This window comes from Haliotis cracherodii, unplaced genomic scaffold, assembly GCF_022045235.1.
Source record: "Haliotis cracherodii isolate W230 unplaced genomic scaffold, xgHalCrac1.p SCAF_5, whole genome shotgun sequence".
Lineage (NCBI taxonomy): Eukaryota > Metazoa > Mollusca > Gastropoda > Lepetellida > Haliotidae > Haliotis > Haliotis cracherodii.
The window spans coordinates 39,051,815-39,061,193 of record NW_027266308.1 but is presented as its reverse complement, the minus strand read 5'-3'; positions in this window follow the sequence as shown (position 1 = coordinate 39,061,193).

Sequence of the window (9,379 nt, the reverse complement as noted above, 5' to 3'; positions counted from 1 at the left end):
AAGATAAACCGCCCCTGCCCAAGATCGCTACATCTGAGTGCGCCACCTACGTGAAAGGACAACCACAGCCACCCCAACTGCATCCCAAATCCCCGAACTGCGCAGAATCTCCGACCAAACCGTTTAAAAGCAGCAGGTCTGCGAGCAAGATGTCCCGTTCTACGTATCATATTGAGTCGACAACATCTTCAACAACCAGTGCATTGGCGTTGTCAATACAGGTTATGGCCTCAACTGCGATGGAGAGATGTCTGGTTCAGCGACGACTCAAGATTTCTCCTCCGTCGAGGGGATGGAAGAGCACGGGTCTACAGGCGTCGGGAAGAACGTTACGCCGGAAACTGCGAACAGGAAGTTGACAGGTTTGGTGAGGGTAGCGTTATGATGTGGGCAGGTATCTCTCATCATGGCAGGACAGGTTTGGTCCATATCCAGGGCAATCTTACGGCTCAACGATACATCAACGAAATTCTCCTACCACACGTCCTCCCAATTGCAGCCAACAGCAATGGTGTATTCCAGCAGGACAACGCTCGTCCGCATACAGCACGGATCACAAGAGCCTGTCTACACAACAACAACATTAACGTTCTCCCCTGGCCCTCCAGATCCCCTGATTTGAACCCGATAGAGCACCTGTGGGATGAATTGGATAGACGGATACGTCGACGTCAACCACAGCCCCAGACGTTGCAGCAGTTGGCTTTTGCGTTGCAGGCCGAGTTGGCTGCCATTCCCCAGGATGTGATTCGCATACTCGTCTCTTTCATGGGCAGGGGTTGTCAGGCCGCTATTGATTCCAACAGGGGACATACGCGTAATTGATGGAAGCTGACCTTTACCGTAGACTTTTCCTATGTACCAATAACTGAGGTGGGTGTTCCCTCCACAACATTATGTCTCAATACCTTGTACGGTTCCTCGTATAAATGTATTTTCCTACCTCACACAAATCTGGCCTATATATAAGTGAATTCATCAGGTGTAGAAGTTTTAAATACACCAAAAGTCCAGATGTTCGTGCTTGTCACACAAGATCTTTTGCCGTTCAGCGGCTCTTCAGATGTAATGAAAACTTTACATACATTGTTGTCGTAGGCGACGCACAACAGTAGTATTTGTGGTGTCATAATGCCTATGCTGTAACAGTGACAATAGAGGGAAAAGTAAAACGTAGTCCTAGGTCAACGTTTTGTTCTTGACGTCATAAAGCTGCTTTATAAACCTACACATAAAAACATTTACTTTTGACAAAATAACCCAATCTTAGATCTTGGGTAATTATCCCCAGTCAATAATGATTGCTATATATCCTTGACACCCTCAGAGGCAGGGTGAACGATACAGAGTTATTTTCCATAGTCTCTGTCAGGTTATCTTGCGAGGATTCAAGGGGATTCCCCCTCGCTGTTGACGCTGTCCTCCCTCGCTGTTGACGCTGTCCTCCCTCGCTGTTGACGCTGTCCTCCCTTGCTGTTGACGCTGTCCTCCCTTGCTGTTGACGCTGTCCTCCCTTGCTGTTGACGCTGTCCTCCCTTGCTGGCCCGAGGCCCAGTGTGTTGGGTCGCTGACGCTAATCAACATCGGGTGATTACGCGGGATAATTAAAACGGCGCCGGCTGGACGACTGAGAGATGGAGTGTTGTTTCCTTTTAAACCCCATTTCACCTCACCCACCTCATCGTACTCGCTTCTAAATGCCACTTGAAGAAGTTATACGCAGTAGATTGTGGTCGTAGTGTTCCTTGTTTAGTCATATATAGAGGCAACTATACACAGTATGTATAGCCATATTAGTATTGGTACTGTTCCTTGTTTAATCATATAAGTCAAACGTGGTGACACCAAAAGAGTTTTTACATTTAACGCTTCCCCCATGAGTGTACATTAAAACGTGACTGCAACGAAAACCTTCATCACAATAGCGATTAGTTCCAGATCAGTGCAATCAGAATACAAACTAGCAACTACAAACTTACGTTTTCCATGTCATGTCTGTCCCGAGCGACTGCCTCAAACCTTCTCACCTCCCTACCAGAATATCTACAGCGTCTCTGCGGTGATATCAACGCTTCCTTACAGAATCACGTTATCACCACACAGTAGCTGTGACTGATTCTGGTGCACAGTGCGTGCGCACGTTACGTAGCTCTCACACGAAACAGGACCTGGATGTTGAGAACCTTATATGTGTGACGGACAATGGCGATCAACAGCTACCTCTGTTGGACTATGGCAGCTTAAAAGACAAAGGCAAGAAGAGTGTTAAGGTTAGGTGAAATGGGTTGAAGTCGCGTTAATACTTTTGCACTTATAAAGCGACGTGAGTGTGTGTGTTTGTGTGTGAGTGTTTGTGTGTGTGTGTTTGTGTGTGCGTATTTGTGTGTATGTTTGTTTGTGTGTGTGCGTGCGAGCGTGCGTGCATGTGTTTGTGTGTGTGTTTGTGTGTGTGTGTGTGTGTGCGTGCGAGCGTGGGTGCGTGTGTTTGTGTGTGTGTTAGTGGTTGTTTCATTTGACACATTTGACACACATGGAACAGTAGATTTTCAAGGTAGATGTCATCTGTTCTCAATATCTTGTATGATCACCATTAGAATCCAAAACTGACTGGCATCGTTGTCCCATTGAAGCAGTCAGATCCCGAATGTTCACCCACTCTGCCTGCAGTGTTTGTGCTAACTGTCGAAGGTTCTGTGCTTGTTGCTGACGTGCTCACAATCGTTGACCCAGTGCACCCAATACATGTTCAATTTTAAATGGATGTTGTGATTCCTGAAAAAGGTTGTTGTCAGTCTTGCTGAGTGGGGTCCGGCGTTGTCTTGTCGGAAAACGAAGTTCGCTTGTCTCGTGCCTTTAGTTGCATTAGCATCTGGAGAGTTTCCAAGAGAGAGTCTAATTTCGAGTTTATTGTCACCTTTGAATTCTGGTGACTGACAGTGGTCTTGTAATACAGTTTTTCCATGTGTTCCTTTATTCTTTCTTATTTCAAGTTGAAAAATATTTTACCCAAGCAGCTGTTTAGTGCAAAACGCCTGTAGTTATTTGACCAGTCTGATAGCCCTTCTTATGTAGGAAATTATTGATTGAGTGAGTGAGTGAATGAGTGAGTGAGTGAGTATGGTTTAACGCCGCTTTTAACAGTATTCCAGTTATTTCGCGGCTTGTCAGCTTAATGTGGGAGGAAAGCCCGAAGTGATGCAGGTCTCAGACGTTTACCACTTCGGTGAAACCCACGAGCACGGGTATGGTGCTGACAAACCTAGAAACATAATCGGGGCGAACCGGGATTCCAACCCACAATCATAGGTTTCTGGCGTGCCCAAGGGACGCTACTCTGCACAGCGAATCGCGGCGCCTTAGACGACTGGGCCATCCGTGCCCCCAGGAAATTTTTGGAATAGAGCTAGCTGGCGCTGGATAGATTTGCTTTATATACATATCTAGACCGTTTTTTCATACAATAAATATATTCCACAGTCATGGTGCATGACTAAACTCTGTGGGAGGTGGCTACTACTTAAGACATTAAACAGTTTAACCAACTGGCCTATCAATGTACTAATGCTTTCAAAAGTTAATTCCTTATATCATCTTCGCCTGGACTTTTGTTTGTTTTTAACTGTTTTATGAAAGCGAGAATTTCATAAGCTGTTTTTTAAGACTGTCACATATATGCCTTTTCTTCATGTTTTAGTGTTGTAAATATGAAAGCGTTCTTTCAGGAGAGTGGGATGGCCTTGAAAAGGGCCGTTTGATCTTGAAGATTACCTCCTCACCCACATAGTCGCTGTGCTACAAAGGCACGGATCGACCATCATCTGTCTTGGGACAGGACACTTACTGGTGTGGCTTAAACGCCTCATGTAAGTGTTCTTCTGGACGGTGTGACAATACACGCATTGAAACGTCCCATCACGTGCCTTCGTGCCAAGAGCGTATCCTGGAAGACAACCTTTGCACATGCTGCATTGCCATGGAGGCGATGGCAATGCTTCTGTCTTCGTGAGTTCCAAGTCCACATCCCAATCCTCTGTGCTGTTTTCTATGTTGATCTCATAGCATGCAGTGTAGGTAGGTAGGTAGGTGGGTGGGTGGGTAGAAGGATTTAACGTGCGCTTTCCGCATGTAATAAAATACATTTAGCGTATCTCGCACACGGGGTTGCGCATATACTATTGGGGAAAAAAAGCGTAATGAATAAATAAAGAAGTGCAACCCCCAAAAATATGATAATTTTACTGGCCTAATCTAATAAAGCTAAGGGGGGGGGGGGGGGGGGGGGGTGGCTGGATGGGATCGGGGATAAAAGAATATACAATATTATGGAAAAATTTGGGCATGGGTTGGAGGGGAGGGGGTCAAGCGTAGGAAGGCACGTCGTCGGCTGGCGAGCGTGTGTGTGGCGGTTTGGGTCTGCTGCCGTCTAATGGAGGTGCCCGTTGAGTAGCCTGTTGGCTAGGGCAGCTTCCTCAGGGCTGAAACCTCGGAAAAGTGACTTTGTCAGTTTGGCGGCACAGTGGGCGGTGAACTCGGGGGTGGTCTTGAGGTCGCAGTCGGCCAGGTAGTCGGAGAGATCCTGGTAGCTGCTGATATCATGATCAAACCGCTCTTGTCCTAGGTACTGCACCAGGACAAGTGGTGTTGGTGGTTTGCGTGTGCTGACATAGACCCTGCAGTAGTCGTTGGCAATGCCGGCCGAGAAGCCGGGCTTGAATAGTGCCAAGACCTTGGCTGCTTGCTGGTCTAGGTCCTTGCGGGGGTCCTCATCGAGCGGGTCAGTCTGAGAGAGACTGTGGCTCAGGGATGGGCCAGTTACCTCGACAGGGATGGTCTGGGTGTGGCTGTCGTTGAGGGACCTGATCAGCGTTGGTGGTGGGCCGGTGGAAGTCTGGGGAGAGGGGATGTCTCTCCTCTTCCTTTTCTTTCTCCCACGGGGGCGGTCGGGTAGCCTAGTGGTTAAAGCGTCCGCTCGTCACGTCGAAGACCCGGGTTCGATTCCCGACATGGGTACAATGTGTGAAGCCCATTTCTGGTGTCCCCCGCCGTGATATTTCTGGAATATTGCTAAAAGCGGCGTAAAACCATACACACTCACTCACTCACTTTCTACCATGCCCCGTGCCCTCGGGTGAGCGGAAGGGCTCCTCCTCTCTGTCACTCGCTCATCCAGGCCTAGGTGCTGGCACTCGTGTATGCAAACATGCGTGCTGTCATTTGTGTCTCCATGGAAACGTGGTGTCACTCGTGTCTCAATGCAAACGTGGTGTCACTCGTGTCTCCATGCAAACGCGGTGTCACTCGTGTCTCCATGCAAACGTGGTGTCACGCGTTTCTTCAAACAGACGTTTATCATATATATATATATATATATATATATATATGGATAGAAAGAGGCTTTTACATGCGCTTCTTTTAGCACATGATTTAAAAGTACAAAAACAGCACTTTAGCAAACAGTTTATACAACCTGAATGAATGTTCTGTTATATTTGTGATTTATTAGAATTAGATGATGAATATCATTTAGCACTAGTTTGCCTATATTACGAGAAAAGCAAAGATAGTTCAATTCCTCGTTATTTTCATCATTGTCCATCAAGACAGACATTTGCCACCCTGATGTCCCCCCAAAATGTTGATGTTATAAGAGGTTTTGCTCTTTATCGAAAGAGACATTTGCCAGTTTACCGTTAAGCAGAAGTGTTAATCTGTATTAAAGATATAGATTTATTTATAGATATATACTTTTATATTTAGAAATTACGTAATACATCAACATCCTACTATCGTACTCATGTTCTATGAAAGAAATTGTACTCTTGGCCACGGGGCCTTCAATACTGATTGAGTGAGTGAGTGAGTTTGGTTTTACGCCGCTTTTAGCAATATTCCAGAAATATCACGGCGGGGGACACCAGAAATGGGCTTCACACATTGTACCCATGTCGGGAATCGAACCCGGGTCTTCGACGTGACGAGCGAACGCTTTAACCACTAGGCTACCTGACCGCCCCCGTGGGAGAAAGAAAAGGAAGAGGAGAGACATCCCCTCTCCCCAGACTTCCACCGGCCCACCACCAACGCTGATCAGGTCCCTCAACGACAGCCACACCCAGACCATCCCTATATATATTTCTAACATGTCTACGCATGCGCATTAGTAGCAGCTTCATGCTTGTGTTTGTGGTTTCCCTGCCTGGCGCTCGGCATTAGAGGATCTAACCATGACTGGTCGGTTGCTCGGGGTCAGCATACTGTGTCTGAGTATCCAGTGATTGATATCATGAGAATCGATCCTCGCAATTGGAATATAATGACATGCATTAACCAAGTCAGCGAGCCTGAACACCCGATCCCGTTAGTCGCCTCGCGGAATTGTATCTCAGTGGGTAGTAATATATAACCGACATTAGTCCAGTCCAGTACGAGCAGACACACACACGGGAAATAATATCAGGAACCTGGTCTTTAACAACATTACTTAAAATCCCGGACGAGTCCCCATTTTTTTTGTCACGGTGCTCAATTATCGTTTACGCCGCCTTCATTGGAGTAACGACACAATCAACAGAAAAGCCAAAGCGAACCAGAAAACACACACAATTTAATTATTTATTAACATTAAGCAACAAAAACCTGGCTAAAGCAGTTAGGATTTAAGTAAGCACTTGACAGGTGGACAGGATTAATAATCACCCTAATCCTGCTGTGATATTTCTTTTCATGCTTAATATGAAAATTACACTTTCAATGTAATAATTCATTTTCGCCTTCCGCGTACTTCCATGTCATTTCTGTCACTCGGCACACTGTATCTTCAAGTAGGGGATCACAAGTGAAAACACATCACTGAGTCAGTGAGAGAGTTAATATCTAACGTCGCATCGGCAATGTCATTTACAGATAGATTAAACACAGTAAAACATCAAAGTACATATCGCATCACAGAGTTTCGCTATACATCAAACCAGATAGACAAAGTATGATACATTTACATTATACACATATATTAACTACATATAATAAACACAATACTAATTTCAAGGCGATATCACAATTTATGATACAGGCCAAATTCTTTAAGATAATTTGAGATCAGATACCCTTTCTCGGCGTAAACAGATCTTTCAGATTTCCCGGTCATGATAAGAACCCCTTGCGACTTTGAAGAGTGAGTGAATGAGTGAGTTCGGTTTAACGCCGCTTTTAACAGTATTCCAGTTATTTCGCGGCGTGTCAGCTTAATGTGGGAGGAAAGCCCGAAGTGATGCAGATCTTAGACGTTTACCACTTCGGTGAAACCCACGAGCACGGGTATGGTGCTTGACAGTGGGCCTTTCATTACCGGGGTTACAAATAATAAAATTAGACTGCAATAGTACAATATTTACAACAAACGTGTTTCGTCCGCCCGGAGAGCGGAAGGTTCGATTCATACCAAAATACGTTAAAAGATGGTACTTGTTGTTACCCTGTACTCGGCATTAAGTGGAAAAACAAGGAGCGGTCGGTACTGAGTCAGTAAACTGTATCTGAGTGGGTACTCTTGTTAAACTGTGGCATGGGATCTCAGTGGGCTGGCCCTGAAAAATCAGCACCAGTCCGTACTGGTACAAGCAGCCACACATACACACACACACGTGCATGCACGTCGCTATATAAGTGCAATAATCTTGGACGCGACGTTAAACCCCATTTCAGCTCACACAAACGTGTTTCCCGGGAAATGATATAGTGCTCCGTCTTCACCTCGGGCTGTTGTACAGGCTAATTCAGGAAGCTGAGGGACGCAAATACATACAGGAAATGATAGTCACCAACGTTTAATACATTTAAGCGTGACAACCCGGAAGACAGGGTTTTAAAGGCGGTGGTTGTCTTGTTGCCTCAGAAAAGCTTGCAACAAGTTTATGGTCGACATGTAGGGGACATTTCCAAATTTGACGCATCAGAAAATACAATGTCCGATCGGGTGAACAATTGACTTGCCTTTGCATGTGTTTGTGACGGGTTCCGGAATTGTACAGTCAACTCTGCTTTGGGCAGAGTGTTCTTATGAATATGGAAAGAGTTTTGTCACTTTCATTTACGTTTCTCGACTTCCACTCAAACCACTATAACTGACCAATCCGAAAGGTCACCTTGACACCTCATAGAATCCGCCTTTAATAACATTTGTCTAAGTGAATTAAGTACACATAAAAAAAAAAACTGCAGTGATTTCATGCTTGGTACAGCGAATAGTTAAGCATACATACATCCTAAATATTATGGTACGTGATCCTCTAACCAGTTGTGTTAAGAATTGACCTTCACTTTGTGTGAGTTCATTGGAGTATGAACCTTCATAGAGTGAGGGCCAAACTGTATGAACGTCGGAGTTTGCGACACAAAGGTGAATTCATAGACTGCTGTAGATTCACTATCAGCCTAGACACGGATCGAGTCGATACTTCAGTAGTTTGGATGTGCATTTAGAAGATAAATACTATGTGTGTGTCTATTTCCGGGATTTTATCGAGTATTTGCATCTTGGAAATTCATCTCGAGACCCGAAAGCGTTAGCACACATAGTATTTATCGATATTGTAAACCTATTGTTTTATTTAGAAAAAAAAACATGCGCACTCTTGAGCACCTTCGGTCGCCTGCTTCAGGGAATGCAAATCATATTTTCACCCTTTAACATTTGGTCATGTGACCCAAATTAGCCAATCACAACACAGAACACACTTTCTATAAGTTTACAATTCTTCGTAAAACGATCATGCAGTCAAACTCTCTGACGTTTCTCAATGTACATTGCAACGCTGAGTTCAAGATTTAAGGGTCTAAATGTTCAGAAAGAACGCTTCTGCATGTATTCGTGCTATGGAATAGAACTAGTCCGTCAGTTTTTACGTCATTTCAAGAACACGGTCTCGTGAAAAACGTATAAACGTCAAATTGCGTCGTTCATAAACTTATGAACGACAATTTCGCGGTAATGTGACCGACCCTCGTCCAATGGAAAAGCTTCATATCGTGTAAACTTCAAAGTAAAAAAATATTAGTTAATGCTCATAGGTTTCCTATTTCTGTAACGTGCGTGTCAATACTGGGCATGGATTTCACAGAGACCAGAGGCGGCAGTGTGCAGAGTTGCACTGATCGCTGGTTCCAATACAAAATTCGTCATAATAATGATCCAGGGTTTGTCAACACTGTATCCGTGTTCGTGGATTTCACCAAGGTGATGAACATCTATGACTGTTATGACCTATGGCATTCCATACTGGTACGCCGTCATGAAACCGAAATACTGCTGAAATCAAGGATAAACCAACGTAATGGCAATTGAGATCTACATCTTCTCGCAGTTCAAAGATGAAGTGACATT